Genomic DNA, 25,153 nt, shown 5'->3' on the forward strand with positions numbered 1-25,153 from the left:
ATGGGTCCCCTCCACTACCCTACGGCCACTGTTGCAGTAGTGACCGCAGGCTAGTGGTGAGGGGGGGGGGGGGGGGGGGGGTACCGTAATGGTACCACTCCCTACGGAGTATTAACTCCATCCTTTACCTGCGAGCCGGTACGCACAGGCACTACATCGTGCGAATATAATATTAATCACTTCGCATACTCCTCATAAATTTATTAATCACTTCGCATTATATAATTATATATATATATATATATATATATAGTTCATTCTAGAATATTAATTTGTATATATTAAAAAAAAGAATACACAAACAGGTATGAAGACATAAGAAGATATTAATGTAAGAGGGAATATCATATTAATCCCAGGGATGAAATATAACAGAGAAATAAAAATAATCAGAGAAGTAATTTGCTCCAGCGATGCACAAATTATTACAAAGGAATTATATTCTATTCCTCAACCAAAGTCCAAAGAGGGGGATAGAATGTTGTTTACAGGAGATTATTTATTCTCAGATTTCATAGGGAGATAGTTTGTTCTGCTGATATTCATAGAGGTTTAGCTAATATTCATAGAGAAATTTTATTCGACTCATTTAACTAATATTCACATAGATTCAGCTAATATTCACAGAGAAATTTTATTTATTCATTCACAAAGAGGGAGATTTATTTATTTTTATATTCAATATATTCTAAGAGAAAAAAGAAAAGAAAAAATTGATTTTCTACCTTTTAAAATAGATAAGATATGCAAGAGAGATCTGCATTTGCATATAAAATGAGAAGAAACTATATCACTACATTTCTTGAAGAAACAAAAATAGATTTATTTATTTATTTTTTCTTCCTATCTAGAAATTGAGAGATGATTTCTTCAGAATACTATATTCAACCAAAGAATTTAAAAACTATACAAATTCCTCATATGATAAAAGGAGAGAACTTGGCTTTACTGAAGCTCGAAGTTGAATCCTCTAGATATTCTTTGATCCTCAAAAATTCCTGCAACCAAAATGAGACTAACAAAGAGAATCCTACTTCTAAACTTGGTAAATTTTTCTTCAAAATAAAATCAACTCCCCTCTTTGAAACATGCATATAATTTTATAAGAGAATTCCCTCCATTCCACTATCTGAAAATTTAATTAAAAAAAGAGATTCTTTCCCAATTTTGGACTTCATGCAAATTTATTAGACTTAGTGGGAGGAGTTACATGCTAGGTGGTGGAGAATCCTCTAGAAGCTTCTTATTCTTCCTACAACATGTGCCATAATTGGATGTGGAAAATAAATAAATAAAAATAATGTATATTTTCCATGTGTGTGTGTGTGTGTATTATTGTTTTATCCTTTTATAATATTTATTCAATCATTTAAATAGCTTATCCAAAAATATAATAGAGTTTGTATTTTAAATCCAAAAGTGATAAAGGAGGGTTGTGACATAGGGGCTTCTTCAATTAAAGTTTTTTTGGGTCAAATTTTTATTTTACTCCTTAATATAAAATCCCATCCCCCCATCATAAATGGGCCATTTTCCAGAATCTATATGTAGTACCCCTACCGTAATCGATCTCTAACCTTGGTTTAATCTTGATCAGTTTATCGTGATATTATGATTATAATCAGATGTTGATTTTACGCATAGCTATTGATGTGGTTTTCTCACTAGTTTTATGCTAGTTGTTTAGTGTTCTTATTTCATGGTATTCATCGAGCTAACGCATTCATTAAGTTATTATATATGTATGCATGTATGATCGTTGGTTGCAGGAGATTTCAGGTACGAAGTCGCATGAGTGTGAGGTTCGTCGTCACCTGGTTTTGCAGGTTTGAGCATACCTTTTTAATCCTTAGAGTTGGATTAGGTGGTCGTAAGACCCTAGTCGACCTTAGTCGTGCTCAAGTGAGCATCGTCAGTCGTCGTCGGTAATCCCTTCTTGTTTGGGTTTGCGAGTCGTCTATTTGGTTGACCTCCTCGGTTTGCGTGCCTGGTGTGTTTGGTTAATTGATGAATTAGTCCTTAGTAATTTCTTGATTAAATATATGCGTTTGTGCATTGAGGATTAATGGATTAAATTAATCTGGTTTCCGTTAGGTGACTTTCGTTGTTAATGAATTGCCTGTTTTAAATTGGGAGTAAATTTGAATTAATGTCTGTTTTTGAATATTAAATGCATTATTTATATATGCTGTCGGAAAAGAAAGTTTGTTTTTATTATCGCAATAGATTGATTGTGTTCTGTTGGATTATTAAATTTGAACGGCTAAATTTGATTAATCGAGAAAATCGAATTTTGAATTGATAAAGCAAGTTATATTGTTGCTAGTAGAAAAGGATAAAATTTTGAGGAATTAATTGTAAATAAAGTTTTAAATTCCAAAAATAGAAATTTTTGGGTCAACTCTTCCATATAACCCAATTTGGGAATTTGGAGAGGATGGACATTTTTGGTAGAGATTTTGGTTGGGAATGAAAATTGGAGGATTTTGGGAGCTGAAGATTGGGGCTCTCCTTCAGCCATGCCAGGATCGCGAGATCAGGTAGGATTTATCTCTCAATTTTAGTTATTGTGTTTAAATGGATCCTGTTGGCTCAACATGAGTCTGTGTTGAAAGATTGGGTGGGGTTGGGAGAACTTACCATGCTGGAAACCATATTGTTAATCTCTTTATTGGACTGTGTTTTATCATGATGGGGTTTGCTGTGTTGAAAGGAAGTGTTTAAACTCATATCCCTATTTAGAGAAAGATGGAATTCTTGAAGGTTTTATCGAAATTAGAATTCGAACCAGTTCATGGTTATTCCGTCCCTTTTTGAAAACGAACAGTGTGTGTGTTTTAAATAGCAAATTTATTAAAATGGACCAAACTGTGCATTTTCGTTCGAATCCGAGCTGGACGTTTTTTTTGTCTTTGTTTCGGACTGTGCGTTATTTTGTTTACTAAGCTGGGCGGAGGTTTTGTGTTTGACAAGCGGTGAGTTGGGGTTTCCCCCCCCCCCCGCTCCTCCTCCCCTCTCCCCTCTACCGCACGTCCACCGTTTTCCGCTCGCCCTTGTTTCCCTTGCTCCCCGCGAAGCCTGGTTCTCCGATGGTGGGTGCGGCCGTGGCGGTTGCGGCTCACGGCGGTGGCCGCAGGGGCCGCGGTGGCCGCAGGGCGCCGCGGCACCTGCGGGCACCACCGCGAGCGCCGCCCACGCCCTTGCCTTGTGGCTAGGGTTAGGGCATGGCCCTCGCCGCGTTCAATGCGTGTTTTTTTTAATGCTTTTCCTTTTTATAAAAGAGCTTAGTTTTAATTAAATACATTTCTTTGTTTAAATGTAGTTGTTTTAAACGAAGTTTTAAATGCGTATTCAATGTAATGTTTAGTATAAAAAAAAAAAAAGGGAAGAAAAACATATGATATTTATATCATTTAAAGGAGAGTAATTTTAATGTTGAGTTTAATTAGTTTTAAACTGGATTAGGGTGGCATATAGTGGTAAATGATAATTAGATATGGATTTATCTTATAATGGGTTTATAAGTGAATTAATTATTCAATCCCATTTCTCGACCTATGCTCCTTTCCTGATTAAGTTTTAAAACTGTTGATTTTCGCAATTGAAAATTGTTGATGATGTTAAATTTTATCGTGGAACAGATCATTTGAGTAACTGTATAGTAGTGAAATACTTATCGTTGGGTATTGAAATTAAACGATGTGCTTTTGGAAATGATTAGCTTCTTTAGTTTCTCTTTCTACATTTTTATTTCCGTAATTCGTATAATGCATCTGGAAGTGAAATTATGAATCTGTAGAGATTGATTTTAGTCCAGTATGTTAATGACGTTTTGATTGGAGTTTAAATATCTTATTTTAATTGTTTAATGGTTGTCTGAAGTTGATTTTCATGAATTTGGTTTAAGAACTCATTGTGGCTTTAATTTGCCTGTTCGATGCTTGAACCTTAGGAGTTAGAAAACCAAGAACAAATTATCCCTTGTTGAGGTAGATAACTGTAATTTGATTTAGATCTTGTAGAAAAACTTGATCGATTTTAATGATTAAATCAATTTGAGAATTCATTGTCCTTTCTGATTATTGCATTGCGAGTTTAATTACTGTATTCGCCTTTAATTACGAAATGGCATGTTTTGCTTGTTTAAAGGACCCTGTCGTAAGGATTATTTGGTGTTCCTGTTTTAGTCCTCGATTTCCGAGTTGACTGTCATATTGTGATGTTGTCATAATTGGTCATATCCTCTTTGTACGAGTCGAATGATGATTCGTGGTTACCTTATTTGTCAGGTCTCTAGTTGAGTATCGTCAGTAAGTGTTCACCTTTGAATAGTGTTTGACCTGATGATTGTATCTTCTTGAACTCCGTTCGTCTTGCCATGTGTATTCCGTGGTTTGAGTTCATCTGAGTATAGTCTAGTGCCGTATGGGAAAGTGGCTTTCGATTTGGGGGCCGCGCCCAAAGTGGCTGCTGGGTAACCCGTCGAAAGTGAGTCTAATAAGTGATAACCTAAATAGATTAGAATGAAAACTCTAAATAAGATAATGTGCCTCACACATGGGACGAATGCTATCATAGATTCGGCATGCTGTGAGAAGGCCTGAAATGGCAAACCATCTTCCTTGTCTTCATGAGAGGATGTGTGGGTCCACACGAGGCTTGGATGGGCTGGAAGTTCGGATTAGGTTGCCAGGGTTACCAGTGTATGGGCCGGGACCTATGAAGACTTGCCATGGTATCCATACCAGGTTGTGTGATGACACTTGTCCCTACGTTCGCTAGTGTGTTGTCGTCTTGTCCTGTTTGAGTACCTTTGTGAGTCGTCCTTTGTCTCTGCCCTTGTGAGTGTCGGTTTCAGGTTAGACCTTGGGTGGTGATGGCTCAGTTTATGGATATTCTCATGGACTCTTATGTTATTAGCTTTGATTATGTTCAGCTGGATCCTGTTCTTTGTAAGGATCGTTTATGTATTATTGACCGTTGTGGTCATTGTATATTGCTTATGTATCGCCTTGATGGCTGGATTGTATTGTGTAACCTCTTGTACTCTTAACCTTATTATCTATCAGAGGGGGTCTTGCAGTTGAGCAGACCCGGAGATGTAGCCCTTTAGGGGTGAACTCCGAGATCATTATGGTGTTATGTGGTGTATTCTCTTATGTCTCTTTATTCAGCTTTATCATGTATGATTAATTTATGTTGAATGGTTAAGTGGAAAATTGGAATTAACTTTAAATGCTTATACTCAATTCTATCTTGAATGCCATGTGGATCGAATGCATAATTGGTTGAGATACGGTTTATCGTAATGCATGTGTGAAATCGTCCTTTTAATGCAATAAGTTGGAATATGGAATAATGTATCTTAGAGTAATGAATTATACTCAGTTGTTGTTAAGAAATTTAAATATGCTTGGAAAGATCTCTTATGTTTATGGTGAAATTCCTAGTGTATTAGTATGTTAGATGTATGGTTTGTAATTTTAAATGAAAAGCTTGAATGAGAATCATGAATGGATCTTAAGGATGAATCCTTGCTTGTGTTTTACATTTCAGTCCTTTGAAAGAAATTATCCTGTTTATGAATTATCTCGTTATTAAAACAATCAGCTTATTGGATTAACTGTGTGAGTAAATGTATTGTGATATTTAAGTAATCTCGTTGGGAAACTCTTTAGGTGTTAGTTGATGTATTCCGCTATGTAATCTGAATCTTTGTTATCTTGTTGCATCTTATGTGTTGTACCTTTAAAAAAAAAAAAATTGTACTCTATTCTCGTAATTGTGGCTTATCCCTTCGGGGTTTCCTGGCGGGGCATTACATTTGGTATCAGAGCCCATGTTGCAAACATTGGGATCTCTGGTGTCGTGTGTGCCCTCTATTTGTGTGAGTTGTATCGACCTTATGTGTATGCTTGTCCTCCTTTTGCATGTGAGTGATTGAGCAGACCTTAGCTGGTGTGTAACATGTGTGTGTTCACACCTTGTCTTCGCCTTCTTGATGTTGGTGTTGAGTGCTTCTGTGTGCATTGTGTGCCTTCCCTTTTGAGTGTTGTACTCTTTAGACGAACCCAGTTGGATTGGTCCGTGCTTGTCTTGAATCTGAAAGTGTGAATTGCATTTGTTTAAAAAGATTAGGATCTAGCTTATGTGGTCCACTTGAAGGACTAGTACGACAATTATTGAATGCTTATTTGTAGAAAATTAAATGATCCTCTCTCTCTTTCTGGAAATTAAAATGATTAAGATATGTGTAATTATCTTTGATTCGAATTTTCTTGTTTGCAAGAGAGAAAAGGTTGTGACTTCTTGAACCTTTGTGTGAGCCTTATGTCGCTTATGTTTTAGATTAGTAAATGGGCTATGGGTTTAAAAATTTATTTTGGGTGATGGGAGAAAACTGCATGTGTATGTTTAAAGAATTCTCCATATGTATGTTGTAGGAGTAGCATGATTAAATTCCACCTTAGTAAGGTGCATTGATATGTGAATAGTTGAATTATGTGAAACTGCTTGGTTTGTAGAAGGTTAAAAGGAGCATGATTATTGTAGCTTCGAGAGAGTAATAATGTGTCTTCTGAAAGATTGTCTTATGTGTTTCATTAACCAGTTTGATTGAAGATTTATTTTAGCAAATGCTCCATTGAACTCGCTTTTGGGTATATGTAATAACCTTAATGTGTTTAGAAGGTGCGAATGGAAAAGCTTGTTTGATGTGTATGCATTAATATGTTCTATTTGGTCAATAGCTCTTTGCTTATCTTTGATCGTAATGTGATCTTCTCTAATAGGTTGCAAATGACGACATGTGTCTGAATTGTATTATTTATGTGAGTGTTCTTATGAGGTCTTACATTATCGAAAGATTGCCTCTCTTGATCTCTGCCTTGTTTGGAAAACTAGAACCTCTTGTTGCAACCATAATCATTGGAAATGGTTTTGTTAGACTGATTGTCATCCTTCTAATGGTAGCGAAATGAAAACCGTGTAATTGAAATGATAGGCTTATAGTGAGAAATTTAATGTATAATGTAGCGTGATCTTGTTTGATCTTGCGTTTCTTTGTAGGAAATAGTTTGGTTATCAAACTCTCTTTCCCTTCTCTTTGCCTAATAATGAGATTTTTATAGAAATGATATTAAGAATGCATTGATTTAAATATAATGTTTATAAAACCTGTGAAGTTATGTGTTTGCTTTTGGCTTCATAGTGATAGATGAAAGTCTTAAGCTTTAGAAATGAATTTGCTTAGCTAGTAATTTAGTTATGAATGCTTAGTAAGATTCGAGAAAGATATAGGAATGATGTTATTTCCTTATGTAATTGTGAATTGTTAATGAATTCAATACTTGAATCTAGAGTAAACGTGATTTAGTTATTTATATAGAAAGCGTAATTGGAATCTTCCTTGAATAGATGTTAGCGTACTGAAAAGTATTCCCCGTAATGTGACTAAACCAGTATTGGTGTTTTATGTGCATTGTGAGAAACCAGTGCTTATCTTGTGTGCCCATGGGTTGGTGAAGTAATCAACCATGGAGGATATGTTGCTTATGAGTATGGGAAACCATACTGTTTATGTAATGTTGCTTATTTGTTTCCCTACTGAGTACCAAACCTCGGGTTGTGGGTAACTCGGTATGTTAAGGGGTAGTATTCGAAGCGACCATTCCTTGAATAGTATGGATTGGCGTGCGAGTAATGTCGACGCGAAGTGACTTTAGCTTCTCTACTTCGAGGAATGATATAGTTGTACTACTAAACTGTATCAAGGTGTACTCAATACTTTCCCTTTGATGAACCTATTTATAGGTTTATGTGTGTCAGCCTATTCTCTTCCTTATCTGAGCATATAGATGGTAGTTTTTGTGCATATTGTTGGATTCTATTGGAGTATCTATTGCCTTGTCTTCTTGAGAGGCGTGTTATTATTCTTACATAAGTTGCCAACTGGCCGGTGTTGGTAGACTTGTGGGTGGACCAGAGTCATGTATACCTCTGACTTACGGCGAGTATCCTTCTAGATACGTCGCTATGCGGGATGTGGCTTGCGCGTGCTTTTTCCGCGAGGTGCACTACCATGCGGGATACGTCCATTGTGTGTTTTCTCCACTTGGGGTATTGCCATGCCACGTGACGACGTGATGCGGGGTGATGTCGAGGTGCACACCGCCATGCCATGTGGATAGTGTGACTATGTCGCACCACATGATGAGCTACTGCAATAGCTAGTCAGTTGTTCCTTCCTTCCTCGTTGGTGGCTAGATGCTAGTCACACAGTGCTGTTATGTGCAGTTGTGATATTCTTTATATTTCTTTGGGGATCAGCAATTTATTTTACTTTGACTTTGAAGGTTTAGCCACGATCTTGTGATCTTTTGCACTTTGATTTGGTGTTGAAATTCCGGATTATTTTCTTGCCTTACTGTTGGAATTGATGATTTATTATCTTTATTCATCTGTGCTTTGGTGGCTGAACTGGTTTATCCTTATTGTTTTCGGATGCTGATCTTGTGTCGAAATGTGAAATTCCTCTCCAAGGACGTATGATACGGAATTGGTAGAGTGTGTGCGAGGAAGTTGTTGTAGGGAACCGTGAGGATGGGGGTATGTGAGGCTGTGATGCAGCTAGTATCCACTACCTACCTATGTGTGGTGACTATCTCTTGGAGGCTAACCACCTTGTACAACAAGGGATATTCACAAAGGTCTTGTATGGAAGGTAGCACCGCTATGGTGTGCCTAGCACCATCGAGCCTTTGAGCGAGATATTGGATATTTATGATCATATTGTTGTTATGAGATCAGGCATAGAGATGCTGATCGTGCATGTTATCATTGACCGAGCATTAGACATGCTCACATGTGGCCTTTTCTGTTATGCATTCCAGTCATGTGGATGGTTATTATTTGTATCATGGAGTAAATTGTGTTAGCTTGTCGCTATGTTATGGGACATAGTCTTTGGAAAGGTTTTCTTATGCCTGGCAAGTGTAACCAATTGAGTTATTTATGTTGCTCTTATTTCATGAAAGTTGATTTGGTTATAGAAATTGATATTTTGAGCTAGTTCTATGTTATTAAATTTTATGATAAAGATGGATTGGTAAAGGAAATTGATCTTATGGCATGTTTTTCTGTCATTTTGATCGATGATTATGGTAATTGTGGTTTACCTCTTTAAAATGCTTTAATTTGATGTTACGAAAGGAAGAAAATTCTTGTTTGTCTGCTATGCTTGTGGATAATTCCTGGAATATATTAAGGAATGTATGGTTTTAGATGTATTTGGCCAATGGATAATGGCGTTTGTAAAGGATTTTGCAATAATATTTCATTTATTTATGAAAAGATTTCTATGTGCAATTTGATCTTTGTTGAATGAGTTTCAGGGCTGATGCGTACGACATGTTCTTCATCTAGCCTTACGACTTCCAGGAGTAAGTCGGAACCTAGGGGGGAAGAATGTAGTACCCCTACCGTAATCGATCTCTAACCTTGGTTTAATCTTGATCAGTTTATCATGATATTATGATTATAATCAGATGTTGATTTTACGCATAGCTATTGATGTGGTTTTCTCACTAGTTTTATGCTAGTTGTTTAGTGTTCTTATTTCATGGTATTCATCGAGCTAACGCATTCATTAAGTTATTATATATGTATGCATGTATGATCGTTGGTTGCAGGAGATTTCAGGTACGAAGTCGCATGAGTGCGAGGTTCGTCGTCACCTGGTTTTGCAGGTTTGAGCATACCTTTTTAATCCTTAGAGTTGGATTAGGTGGTCATAAGACCCTAGTCGACCTTAGTCGTGCTCAAGTGAGCATCGTCAGCCGTCGTCGGTAATCCCTTCTTGTTTGGGTTTGCGAGTCGTCTGTTTGGTTGACCTCCTCAGTTTGCGTGCTTGGTGTGTTTGGTTAATTGATGAATTAGTCCTTAGTAATTTCTTGATTAAATATATGCGTTTGTGCATTGAGGATTAATGGATTAAATTAATCTGGTTTCCGTTAGGTGACTTTCGTTGTTAATGAATTGCCTGTTTTAAATTGGGAGTAAATTTGAATTAATGTCTGTTTTTGAATATTAAATGCATTATTTATATATGCTGTCGGAAAAGAAAGTTTGTTTTTATTATCGCAATAGATTGATTGTGTTCTGTTGGATTATTAAATTTGAACGGCTAAATTTGATTAATCGAGAAAATCGAATTTTGAATTGATAAAGCAAGTTATATTGTTGCTAGTAGAAAAGGATAAAATTTTGAGGAATTAATTGTAAATAAAGTTTTAAATTCCAAAAATAGAAATTTTTGGGTCAACTCTTCCATATAACCCAATTTGGGAATTTGGAGAGGATGGACATTTTTGGTAGAGATTTTGGTTGGGAATGAAAATTGGAGGATTTTGGGAGCTGAAGATTGGGGCTCTCCTTCAGCCATGCCAGGATCGCGAGATCAGGTAGGATTTATCTCTCAATTTTAGTTATTGTGTTTAAATGGATCCTGTTGGCTCAACATGAGTCTGTGTTGAAAGATTGGGTGGGGTTGGGAGAACTTACCATGCTGGAAACCATATTGTTAATCTCTTTATTGGACTGTGTTTTATCATGATGGGGTTTGCTGTGTTGAAAGGAAGTGTTTAAACTCATATCCCTATTTAGAGAAAGATGGAATTCTTGAAGGTTTTATCGAAATTAGAATTCGAACCAGTTCATGGTTATTCCGTCCCTTTTTGAAAACGAACAGTGTGTGTGTTTTAAATAGCAAATTTATTAAAATGGACCAAACTGTGCATTTTCGTTCGAATCCGAGCTGGACGTTTTTTTTGTCTTTGTTTCGGACTGTGCGTTATTTTGTTTACTAAGCTGGGCGGAGGTTTTGTGTTTGACAAGCGGTGAGTTGGGGTTTCCCCCCCCCCCGCTCCTCCTCCCCTCTCCCCTCTACCGCACGTCCACCGTTTTCCGCTCGCCCTTGTTTCCCTTGCTCCCCGCGAAGCCTGGTTCTCCGATGGTGGGTGCGGCCGTGGCGGTTGCGGCTCACGGCGGTGGCCGCAGGGCGCCGCGGCACCTGCGGGCACCACCGCGAGCGCCGCCCACGCCCTTGCCCTGCGGCTAGGGTTAGGGCATGGCCCTCGCCGCGTTCAATGCGTGTTTTTTTTAATGCTTTTCCTTTTTATAAAAGAGCTTAGTTTTAATTAAATACATTTCTTTGTTTAAATGTAGTTGTTTTAAACGAAGTTTTAAATGCGTATTCAATGTAATGTTTAGTATAAAAAAAAAAAAAGGGAAGAAAAACATATGATATTTATATCATTTAAAGGAGAGTAATTTTAATGTTGAGTTTAATTAGTTTTAAACTGGATTAGGGTGGCATATAGTGGTAAATGATAATTAGATATGGATTTATCTTATAATGGGTTTATAAGTGAATTAATTATTCAATCCCATTTCTCGACCTATGCTCCTTTCCTGATTAAGTTTTAAAACTGTTGATTTTCGCAATTGAAAATTGTTGATGATGTTAAATTTTATCGTGGAACAGATCATTTGAGTAACTGTATAGTAGTGAAATACTTATCGTTGGGTATTGAAATTAAACGATGTGCTTTTGGAAATGATTAGCTTCTTTAGTTTCTCTTTCTACATTTTTATTTCCGTAATTCGTATAATGCATCTGGAAGTGAAATTATGAATCTGTAGAGATTGATTTTAGTCCAGTATGTTAATGACGTTTTGATTGGAGTTTAAATATCTTATTTTAATTGTTTAATGGTTGTCTGAAGTTGATTTTCATGAATTTGGTTTAAGAACTCATTGTGGCTTTAATTTGCCTGTTCGATGCTTGAACCTTAGGAGTTAGAAAACCAAGAACAAATTATCCCTTGTTGAGGTAGATAACTATAATTTGATTTAGATCTTGTAGAAAAACTTGATCAATTTTAATGATTAAATCAATTTGAGAATTCATTGTCCTTTCTGATTATTGCATTGCGAGTTTAATTACTGTATTCGCCTTTAATTACGAAATGGCATGTTTTGCTTGTTTAAAGGACCCTGTCGTAAGGATGATTTGGTGTTCCTGTTTTAGTCCTCGATTTCCGAGTTGACTGTCGTATTGTGATGTTGTCATAATTGGTCATATCCTCTTTGTACGAGTCGAATGATGATTCGTGGTTAACCTTATTTGTCAGGTCTCTAGTTGAGTATCGTCAGTAAGTGTTCACCGTTGAATTGTGTTTGACCTGATGATTGTATCTTCTTGAACTCCGTTCGTCTTGCCATGTGTATTCCGTGGTTTGAGTTCATCTGAGTATAGTCTAGTGCCGTATGGGAAAGTGGCTTTCGATTTGGGGGCCGCGCCCAAAGTGGCTGCTGGGTAACCCGTCGAAAGTGAGTCTAATAAGTGATAACCTAAATAGATTAGAATGAAAACTCTAAATAAGATAATGTGCCTCACACATGGGACGAATGCTATCATAGATTCGGCATGCTGTGAGAAGGCCTGAAATGGCAAACCATCTTCCTTGTCTTCATGAGAGGATGTGTGGGTCCACACGAGGCTTGGATGGGCCGGAAGTTCGGATTAGGTTGCCAGGGTTACCAGTGTATGGGCCGGGACCTATGAAGACTTGCCATGGTATCCATACCAGGTTGTGTGATGACACTTGTCCCTACGTTCGCTAGTGTGTTGTCGTCTTGTCCTGTTTGAGTACCTTTGTGAGTCGTCCTTTGTCTCTGCCCTTGTGAGTGTCGGTTTCAGGTTAGACCTTTGGTGGTGATGGCTCAGTTTATGGATATTCTCATGGACTCTTATGTTATTAGCTTTGATTATGTTCAGCTGGATCCTGTTCTTTGTAAGGATCGTTTATGTATTATTGACCGTTGTGGTCATTGTATATTGCTTATGTATCGCCTTGATGGCTGGATTGTATTGTGTAACCTCTTGTACTCTTAACCTTATTATCTATCAGAGGGGGTCTTGCAGTTGAGCAGACCCGGAGATGTAGCCCTTTAGGGGTGAACTCCGAGATCATTATGGTGTTATGTGGTGTATTCTCTTATGTCTCTTTATTCAGCTTTATCATGTATGATTAATTTATGTTGAATGGTTAAGTGGAAAATTGGAATTAACTTTAAATGCTTATACTCAATTCTATCTTGAATGCCATGTGGATCGAATGCATAATTGGTTGAGATACGGTTTATCGTAATGCATGTGTGAAATCGTCCTTTTAATGCAATAAGTTGGAATATGGAATAATGTATCTTAGAGTAATGAATTATACTCAGTTGTTGTTAAGAAATTTAAATATGCTTGGAAAGATCTCTTATGTTTATGGTGAAATTCCTAGTGTATTAGTATGTTAGATGTATGGTTTGTAATTTTAAATGAAAAGCTTGAATGAGAATCATGAATGGATCTTAAGGATGAATCCTTGCTTGTGTTTTACATTTCAGTCCTTTGAAAGAAATTATCCTATTTATGAATTATCTCGTTATTAAAATAATCAGCTTATTGGATTAACTGTGTGAGTAAATGTATTGTGATATTTAAGTAATCTCGTTGGGAAACTCTTTAGGTGTTAGTTGATGTCTTCCGCTATGTAATCTGAATCTTTGTTATCTTGTTGCATCTTATGTGTTGTACCTTTAAAAAAAAAAAAATTGTACTCTATTCTCGTAATTGTGGCTTATCCCTTCGGGGTTTCCTGGCGGGGCATTACACTATATCTTCTCTCGGGCAGTAGTGCATATTGTAGACACCTAAAAATGTCTCATTATTAACATCATAATTATCCGTTAGTATTAATTAAATAATTATTTAAAAATTTAATTGGGCTAATTAATTTTTTATAAACTAATTTAATCATCACATTTCATCATATTATAATTATTCATTTTCTTTCTAATTGTTTAATATTTTACTGAAATGGGATTTACCTGCCATTGTGGATAAGGATAATGAACTATATGATGGCTATAACAAATATGAATCTATAATTCATTAGATTTTGGGGAAATTAAATATAGTGAAAAAGAAAATTAACAGATTGGAGGCCCTTGTCAAATTCGGTTCTAGAGCTTCAAGTTGGGACATAGGATCAGGACCAAAGGGTTTGGGTGGTGACTAACGATTTAGCTAGAAATATTGAAAGGTGGGAAAGAATGAAGGATGATTTGAAGGGGTTGTGTGATAAGATAGACTAGAAGGAGTACATGAAGGAGATAATGAAGGAAATTGAGGTTTTGTAGGACAACCATGTGTCCCTAAAAATGAAAATGGAGGAATGATAGACTAGAATAATGAAATGTCCAAGAAAAGTCTTGCAGCTCTATAGGTCATTCAGGAAGAAATTGATAGGATGCAAACAAGAAAGAAGTGTCAATTGAATTCCTCCCCTACTACTAGTTTAGAGCCATCAGTGTCTAGGGTGAAAGCTATCTTGGAGTCCCCAGCTATTTCATTTGGTATAGGTTCAAACAAGAATCTCTCCTTCTTTGACAAATTGAAAGCAATGAGCTAGGATTGGAAAATTGAGATGCACCCCGCTAAGTAGGCCATTGGTTTGTGTCTTTTTTGGGGGTGTGTCTATTATTTTTCATTTTGTTTGTATATTTAGTTTAGTCTAGTTTTTGGTTTCTATGGTGTTTGGTTCCAAGTGTCTACTAGGTTTTGTTGTTTTCTGGTAGCTATCACTTTGGTTTTGGGCTCTCACTCCTCACGAGCCCCTAATTTTTTTTTGTAGAAGCATCTATGTAACTGTTTGGTCGTCACCCAGTTAGATTTACTCAAAACATGCTTGTATTTTACCTAAAAGTTCCTAATTTATTTAACAAAGTTAGTACAATAAACATTAAAAAGTATTTTTTTTTAAGTTTTTGTTTACTTGGAGATTATTTTATTTTACTCTAAAATTTAAAACTATTTTTAAACAATTGTAGCATATATCTCATCACAATCTCTACACAAAACTAATATTTATACTATTTGACAACCAATCTTTGCTTGTGCCACTGTGTTCTTCCTTCAATATTGCTCTTGTTCTTATACACCTATTTTACTAGAACAAATTTCTTACTGCAAGGCAAATAAACTAGCTCCGATGTTCTATTCTTCTCTATTGCATATAATTCCTTATTCATGGCCTGACACCATTTCACCTCTTTCTCAAGATCCTCAAAACAAATTGGATCATGATGAGAAAATAATGCAAAATTCACATTTTCATAAAATTCATCATCATAACTTCCATTTGGGTAGATTTCCATTAGAATTTTGGTCTTTCTTGGCATTAGGGAGGTGAGAGTGGGGTCGGAATTACTATCGCTACTGCTACTACTTTCTTGTATAGACTATGTTCAAAACCTCTATTCATTATCTATAAACTTATTTTGAGTTTTTGGGATTTCTCTAGAGGCGATTCTTTGACTATCTATGGTTTATTCCATGTTTGTGTGTTTGCATTAGGAATTGTTTATAGCTATTTGGAACTCTCTCTAATTGAATTTTGTGGTAATTTATATTAATTCTTGTCTACGTCAAGATCTTCCCAGAGCCGGCTTTTTGATAGGTTGTGCAAAACTGAAGCTCTTTGGAGCTATTTGTCAAAATCCATATGTGCTATACCATCATCTTGTGCCCTTCATCTTAATTTAATCAATGAGAACTCTAGCTAAGATACCCAAAGATGTGTCTACTAAGTCAAGACATGAATCATTCTCAATGAATTCAACATCTCTACAAATCAATATTTTCATGGTGACTGGTTTATGTAGACGATATGTCTTTGACAACTCACTCTAACCCATTAAGATGCACTTCTCACCCTTGTCATCCAAATTTTACTTCTTCTCCTTTGAAACATATTCATATGCCACCCACTCAAACACTCTCAAGTTCTCTTTTTTCTACTTGCATTTTATCCATGCCTTTTGATGAATCTTCTCACAGACTGTCTTTGTTGGACTTTTATTTATCAAAGAAATTACTATTGCAACAATCCAACCCCAATATTCATTTGTGAGTCCCTTGGATTTTAGCATACTTCTTGTCATCTCTATGATGGTTCTATTTTTCTCTTTGCCACTCCATCTTTCTATAGAGTCTAGCTTGCTCTGAGCTCTTTGATGCCATGATGCTTCCTGAAATTTACAAATATATTGGAGGTACACTCTTCACCTCTATCTGACCTTAGGAACTTGATGAATTTTCTACTTTCCTTATCAGCATCGTCCTCAAACAGTTTAAAATTCCCAAGTGCTTCATACTTATGCTACAAAATAGACCCATGTCTTAATATTCTAATCATCTATGAGGGTCATACAATATTAGCTCTTACCAATACAAATGGGTTTCTAAATGGCACACAAATCAACATGCACTAGCTCACTTAAACATTTGTTATTTTTCATTTGAACTACTGCAATTCAACATTCTTTGTCTCACTTGTGTCAAAAATAACACATTTACCCTTCTCCATCAACATTTTGTAACCATTTCGGATCAATTATCCAAACTAACAAAATTGTGTATAATACTAGGAAAAAATAAAATTCTTTATTTCATTCTTTTCACCTTCCTTGGTGTGGATTATAATAGAACCTTTTCCCATAAACAAAAACTATTCTATTGTTCCCCATTTTATATCAAACTTATCACTTTTATGAATAAAATTAAATAAAATTTCATTACTAGTCATGGTTGTCCAAATACTTTAGGGTTACCTTCTTTACCAATTTTGCATATGATGAAGACCCTGGACTGAGTACCCTTAGCTATATTTTTATCAACCATATTTGGACTTTGCTTTGATGGATTATGCTTCTTTTTCTAATATTCACTTGCATAATGACCAAACTTTTGACAATAATAACATCAAGCATTACTATTATCATACCTCTGAATCAAGCTATTGTTATTCTTGGAGGGTCTAGAGATAGATTTAGAGTTTCTCTTTTCTTCATGGCCATATGTTCATGTTAACCTATCTCCTCGAGAAATTCCTAATCTAGAGTTTCCTATATCTTTGACTCTTGAGCTCTATTCAATGCTATTTGTACCTCTCCCCCTACCTCTTTCTTTGGATTGAGCTTTGAAAGCTTGTTCATGGGAAGTAGTTGCAAATCCTTTTAGGTGCTTATCATAGGTTTGAAGTGAACCCATCAACTCCACTGCCAATATGGAGAAGTTCTTTACCTATTCAATGACAATTAGTACTGCATCAAACTTATAGATTACACTTCCAAGGGTTTTCTCCCATTCCTTTTTTCTTCCATTGTTTCACCATTTGTCCTCGACTAGTTTGTCAAATGAGAGACTCTTGCATGAGAATATGAAATGGACTCACTGTCCTTTATTTGGAGACTATCAAAATATCTTCAAAGAATCTAGAGCTCTACCAATGTGCCTTTATTAGTCACTTTATAACTATTTTGGAGGATTTCCCAAGTTTCCTCCTCATAGTTATCTATTACTATTTTCGAGAAAATGTCCCCTGTCGAGGCTACTTCAATCAAACTCAATAGCTTAGCATCTTTCCGTCTTGTCTCCTTCAATTGAGTCTTATGGTTGTTGGGGTGAGGGATACAAATTGAGCTAGGTTAGCTACATTCATGAAGCTAGTGACCGTAAGCTCCCATAAATTATTTGCAAGCATGATGGTCTTCATCGTCTCTGGCCAGATATCATAGTTCTATCCATTCAAGGATGGTAGCTATTGGAAACTCTTTCTATCTTTTCCGGTCATGTCTCCAACATAATAAACTTCAATACCTAGAGAAAAATGCCCAATTCACTAATTTCCAATCAGTTGAAAATGCACAAGACAAAACCAAAACGAAATACATGGATGGAGATGAACAATTTTTTTTCTTCTATCAAAACATGAAACAAGCTTTTACAAAATAAACACAAACTCATTACAACACTGGTTACAAATAATCTGCATCCAATCTTAGTTTGTATGGAGATGCTCATAACTCCTTGCACTTCTTGAACTTCCATTCATTTGCAGCTATCTATTATTCACTGGACCCACTTCAACCACACAAAGATTGGGTGTAGCTACAGATCACTACAGATCAATTTTAATCAGAATTGTATTCAGTTAGTGTTGTATTTTGTGTCGGTCTTTAATTTGTACTTTTTGAGTTGTTTGGGGATCTGAGCAACGAACTATGTGGCTTTATATTTATTTTGGGGACTTGATTTCTAAAGATCTAGTAACTGATATATCCATTCCAATGGAAATCTAAACTTGTCCATGGTTAAAAGTAGAAACCTTCAACTGAATGCTTTTGATAGAATAATGTGGAAATCTAAACTTGTCCATGGTTAGTAGTAGAAACCTTCAACTGAAATCTTGTAGTTCATCTTGTGGTCTCATATAGATTTCCTAGTTAGTGAAAGGCTGCATAAGCATATTGTTGTCATTTTCATTCACGACTGGATGAATACATCTAAATATCATTCTGAAATCATTTTTCATTACGAATGTGTAGCTTGATCATCATGCTTTTATGCTTTCAGCCCATGATATAGTGAATTGCCTCGTTGTCTGGAAGATAGTACCATACACTGTTTCTCTTCCCATAGTTAACCTATGTTGCATAATGATATGCAATCAGACTTTTTTCGAATTATTCCACATGCAAACACATGCAAACATACTTTTTGGGAATTAATGTACAAAGTTTTATTGATCTCTTAGAATTATTTCAAGTCTCATGATTACCCACTTTTGCTATCATCACAGAAACTGCTACATCCATACTGCCTTGCTCTCTTATATATTTGCTTTTTTTTAATAATCTCTTTGTTAACTTTTATTTAATAAGTTATAAATAAATACATTTAATTAATTTAGACTTCTCAACATTTATTAAATATCATAATGAAAAGAAATTAATGATTCATTTAACAGAATTCTATTATCTTAATAACATTTAATTAAATTCATATTGATTATTTAAACCAAATTATGATCATATATCCAATTGTATAAGAAATACATCAAATATATATTAAATGACTTCCTCAAATCATTGTTATCCAGAATATTTAAATCCACATAATTTTTTTCTATTTCATACATACAAAAAAAATTTGTTAACATTTTAATATTCAATAAAATATGTTTTGACTAAAAAAAAAAGTTTGTCTCGATTTATCCCAAGCAGTAAAACGATATTCACCTCAACCCACGAATAAATACATTAATTTCTGTATTATTGAAAAGCCATGGAGACTAAGTCTATTACACTACTCTTATTTATTTAGACAGTAATACATACTGCTTAGCAATGAAGATAGTATATGATAGTCAGCCACAATTTACTGCACAAGTGCCCTTACCATTAGCGCAGTCTGCCTGGCAGCAAACTAAGCCAGCAGAGCACTCTCTAGTGAGATGACAGTCGCAGCCTGCTGAAACTATTCTCACCCCTTCAAATATCACCGCCAACATTAACACTATTAAAAACTTCTTCGCAAACTGCATCACTCCCGATTTCCTTGCACCCATTTTTGTTCGGCGACTGATTGAATGTATATGCTGTGATTGAATAAGTGTAACAAACAGGCAGGACAAATATATAGAGATAGTTGTTAAAAAATAATAGAAATTTCTAATTTGGTCTTTATCTTTTAAAATAACAGTTTTTCTTTGGGAGCAATTTTCTAATTTCTTTCATGGAATTAAGCAAAGGAGAACATGTGAAAATGTTTCTATGTTCTATCATCATCTCTATCTGTTACAAATGCCAAGATTTATTTCCAAAATATGGCTTTTACAATAGAATATTTCTGTATTCTATCATCATCTCTATCTGTTCTTAATAATATTAAAACTAGTTGCCCATTATCTAATTGCGATCGTAGAAAACTGCATACAAATTACTTGCCAATGAATGACGAGCCACACAAACTCTTACATGGCCTCTTGTATAAAATGGGCTTTAAAGACTTGCGTGAAGAATATTGCTTACAAATAAAAAGTCTCGGCCAAAATAATGAATAAAAACATCAAATGCAATGTGCTTTGTCTGGTTTAAATTATACAAATTTTCGCAGCAAGGAAGACTAGGGATAAGCATTGCAAATAAACCTCTAAAAGTTAGTTAGTAAAGGTTGAAAAGAGTTATTCTAGTGAAAGTGCAACAAGCAAAGGGAGATTGTAGCAGATAAAAAAATACACATGTTTTTGAAAAAATGTTATGATCATGCCTTTCTTTGTTCAATTAGCTAAAAAAATAAATTTAAATACATGGAAAAAAAATATATATATATAATGAAAATTTTTAAACCTCATCAATTTATCTCTTTTAGAAGAATGATGACACTTGGTTGAGCTATGGAAGTTAAACTAACACATGCTCCTGAATAGTTAGAAAAATAAGGTACATAAAACATAAAAAATTAACATAAAAAAAAAAATAGCTTTGAATCATTGAGATTATATAAACTCATCTAAAGATGTACATATTTATTTTGTGAAGGGGATCTATCCATCACCTTGGAAAGTAGCATCTAACTCTATGTGAAACACTTAAAGAAACCTTATCGCTAAAAAAGAAAACATATCTAGAAAATAAATATCAATGAGAAGAAGACATATCCAAGAAAAATAGAATATTGGACACCAACATCATAAAGTGTGTATATTAGCACTATGCATGAAGTACAATATAGGGAAATAATTTGGTAATTTAGAAAGGTAATATTTTATATTTATCTCAATTGTAAAAAAATTATGTGCATGACAATATGATTACATGATATCTATCAATATCTTAAATATGAGAAATTTAATATAGGAATTATCATGGAACAAAGGAAGGATATTATAGCTCAATGAATCACAATATTTTTTAGATTGAGTTAAGAGGTAAGTCCTATCTAATCATTCTATGTAGCATCTCTGGATACTTCATTATTTATCCTCCAACCCATATTTCGTACAAGTGAAGTATAGTAAATTATTTTATCTATGAACTAGATTATAATAAGAATATGGGTTCTATAGCATATGGAAAATGAGATTATAAGATTAAGAATATTATTTTTGAATAAGATAAACGAGTTTTATAGGAAACTGAAACTCAAAGTTACAGAGAACAACAAAAAGAAGAAGTCGCTAACCAGTGTATAACCAACGATACAACAACCACAAAAATAGGGTCCAAGCCCACACAACAAAAAATAAAATAGAAGAAGAAAAAACCTCAAACTCACTAGACCGGAGATTGCATCATCTATGTATTCTTCTGAATCACCCTCTTGTTGAAGTCCTTGAGCTCATCCATGATTAACCTGGAGGTATTCTTCTCCTGGTTCCTACTTCTAGTCCTCGTAGAGGGGCCTATGGTGGTTTGACATCCCGTACCCTGCAAGTTCGGTTACTAGATTTTCTTCTTCTATTTGATGTTTGAGGATGGGATACTGGTGGCGGACTGATCTCTTTGATCCACTATTATTGCATTTACCTTTTTAAGACTCTGAGCACTAATATTCATAGTTTCCTTAATGATATCCTCCAGTTTCTTCAAATTACCCTTAATTTATTCCAAGCTGATCTCCAACTAACCAATCCTTGATTCATGATTTGTTTTCACTGTCTTTATATCTTTTGTGAGTTCTTGTGTCATTCAGAGAAGTTTACTCATCTTTCTTGGAATGGGCATCTCAGTGAAAGTATTAGTGATATCTTTAATTCCATCCTTTAACATATTAATCTCATTACTGACCCAAAGAAAACAATTCTCTTGGAGTTTGACAACGCTGCTAAGGAGAGTACCAAAATTAGAATCATTTTGGGTATCCCTCCATTCCCCCTATTCAATGTTAATGGGGATTTCCAGATTTTATTTCCTTCTCCTTTCCCTTAGTTTCCCCAATTTTTCCAGATTTAGACTTCTTCATATTCAGTGGCCTTGAATCCTAAAATTTTGGGTTGGGGGTTTTATACTTACCAACAACCCATCTAGGGTGTTTGTTTCTACTCCTACTTCTAGTGATAGGTGTAATATTTTGTTGGAGACCCTCCTCCTAAGAGGGGAAGTATTCCAAAACATTTGAGACATTGAGGTACCACCAATCCATAGCCCTACTAGACACTTCAACCATCTTTTTATTCGACACATAATGAATAGTAGTATTGGTCAAAGGGTTGGGAGGTTTAAACGCCAGTGAGGGTTTAACCCCATGATCCTTAGCATATTCCATGATGAGCATGATTATCCCCTCATGCAAAATAGGATTATCACAATTTTTGGCATGATTCGCCGGCCTATTTTCAAGATAAGATAACCAAATAGAAAAGGCAAAGAAATTATTTTCTTGTTGTTGTTTTATGGTTTAATATCATTAAGTGATAAGGAAAAATACTTGCATAGAATCCATCAAGAGTAATGTACCTCATAATCACTTCGTCCATCTCCACGCAAAGTGATTGTAGGTCCTTCTTGTTATAGCCACCATCCTTCATCTTTTGCACCCTTTTCCTCTCGCTATCTTTGTTGAAGAAAGCCACAATGGCTTCTTCTGACGCCTTCCTTTCTCTGTAAAACTTCTTGCCTTCTATCTGCAAGCCATATATCTCTGTGATGTAGAATTTATCAATTCTAAACTCCACTCCAAATCCCTTGAGGATTCCTTTCTCCCAACCATTCACAAAATCCTTTGTCATTTATGGATCATTTCCATAAAACCAATCAAGATACGATACAAGGACCCCATTAGTAATCTTTGTCCATAGGTCTCTATTATTTTCCTATTTCTCATAGCGCATAGTTTCCATTCTATTCATGTTACCTTCCATGAGTAAATTACCTCTGCAATAATGGAAACCAAACAAAAACCAAGCAATGAAAAACTAAATAGAAATGAAGGCTCTAGAAAACCTAGTTTTGGAATTCAAACAAAAATCTCACAAAAGATTATAGTTCATTTGGCATTTAATCATATCGTTAATGTGATAGGAATGCTTGATGCATTCGCTATCCTTTCTCGTCAGTTCACACAATTTTATTGAAAAAGTTTCCTTTCCTATCCACCATTGTATGTCTATATAATCCACACCTATGTTTGTGTCCAGGTGGTTCGTTGGCCTATTACCTTCCTAATAAACAACTATCATCTACTAATTCAAGAATAAACTTCACCAATAATATACCAAAGACAACATTGAGTTTACAACATTAATCAAGGGAGAGTTCAAAAAAATGTAATTAGACCTTGCAAAGTATAAGGAGATGATGAAAAGGTTAGAGAGACTTAGATATGGTTATACTATATTAAAATAAAATACACCAAGACTTTAGACTTAGAGAATTTCAATAGATTGTTAACATGATCTATAAATATTTCCCTAATGCTATTGCTGACTTGTGAAATGAACACATATGTTCTTCAAGTGAGTTTGGTATTGCATTGAGTTTTCAAAGTTGGTATGAAACAAAAAATTAAGGTTGAAGCTTCTATCTGTTGTTTTTGTCTCCACTACATTCATGTCGTCCATAGAGTTTTCCGAAGAATTCACAAAGATAATTATATTTTTAGGTGTGTTCCAACATGATTATTTCTTTCTCTAGTTAAAGTTTGAGATCTATCTACATCATGTGATAAGGCCACATTGGAAGGAAACTAAAGTCCTAAAAAAGCATTCATAGTCCCAATGTGTGAACTGGCATTGTGGCCTCTATTTTAGGGCAATGATTTTTGTTTTATGCTCCTTTAAACAATATTCCAATCTTTGAATGATTTTGGGAATTTAATTAGATGTAGTTTTGGTTTAGATATATTGTAGTTTGATTTATTTTTAGTTTATATTAACATTCTTGGGTTTGCTAGATAGCTATGCCCAAACCCTAGTCGTACAATTGAAAAATTTGATGTAAAATCTATATAAATATAATTATGTGTCTATATTAATGGTTGTGGATTATTTTGTTAGCATTATTGAAAATTTTTATACATAATTCAATGTGTTATAATACTAAAAAATTATGAAATTTTGATTTTTTTTAATCGAAATCATACATTTTGTTTTCTATAGTTGAGTTTCTTCAATAATTTGATATTGGTTAGTGTGGATTTACTCTCTCACATGTTGGATAAATTGGTTAGATCTATGCTTTGATGTTTTTTCATACAATTAAATCTTAGTTCTATGCATGGTTCTGATGTTCTTTTTATCTGAGGTGTTTGGAAGAGGAATTTGAAATGGCGATTGAAATTAAAGAAGATAATGATGATGCTCCAATGTAGGTCAAATGGTTGTTATTGACAACCCTTTTTTTTTTTTTTTTCTCTTGGAGGCAAATTATTTACCCATATTTAAACCTTCCTATCGAGATTGAGTTAAAAGATAAAATATGTTTGATTAATTGTATAAAAGCCCAAATCTTACAATCTAGATTTATTTGAGATATAAAATAGTTGTCATCATATGACATAAAATAGTTTTGACATCTTAATGCAAATAATTAAAATCCAAAAAGTTGTGAACATATCGTATAAAATGCCTAAAACTTACTATTTAGATTGAGTTAAAAGATAAAATAGTTGTGATCATATCGTATGAAATAATTTTGATATCTTATTGCAAATCATTAAAGATGACAAGTGCAACTATGCGATTTTATTCACTTATATAAATTAAACAGATGATTTTTTCAATAAGGAGCCTGTCAGTTGCAAGCTGGAAATCTCAATGTTGAATTATTTTATATAGTAAATTTAAGTATTAAGCCTTTGAAAACCAATAATATTATACTGATGTGAATTATTAGAGTCATGTATAGTTTTTATGATCGATGAGTAGAGGGTTGATGAAGTCTAATACTAGAACTTGCATTAGGAGGAGATGCAATGGTTAAATTGATAGAAAAAAGTATTTTGAATAATGTGGTTGATGGTGTACTAATCACAAAAGATAATAAGTTTATTTATTTATATTAATTATTTGTAAGGTAAATGGATTGTTTTTAAAATATGAAAAATAATAAGGATGAATGGTACTTAATTGTGCAATGCATCGATATTTCTAACTATAGAGATGGGATACATTAAATACATTTGTAGTTCATTACTGGGATATTTTTTTTACAAAGTTCAGAAGTAAAAAAAAAAACCATTTTTTTCTATTATCAACTA

Source organism: Cryptomeria japonica, chromosome 11, assembly GCF_030272615.1.
Source record: "Cryptomeria japonica chromosome 11, Sugi_1.0, whole genome shotgun sequence".
In the NCBI taxonomy this organism is placed as follows: domain Eukaryota; kingdom Viridiplantae; phylum Streptophyta; class Pinopsida; order Cupressales; family Cupressaceae; genus Cryptomeria; species Cryptomeria japonica.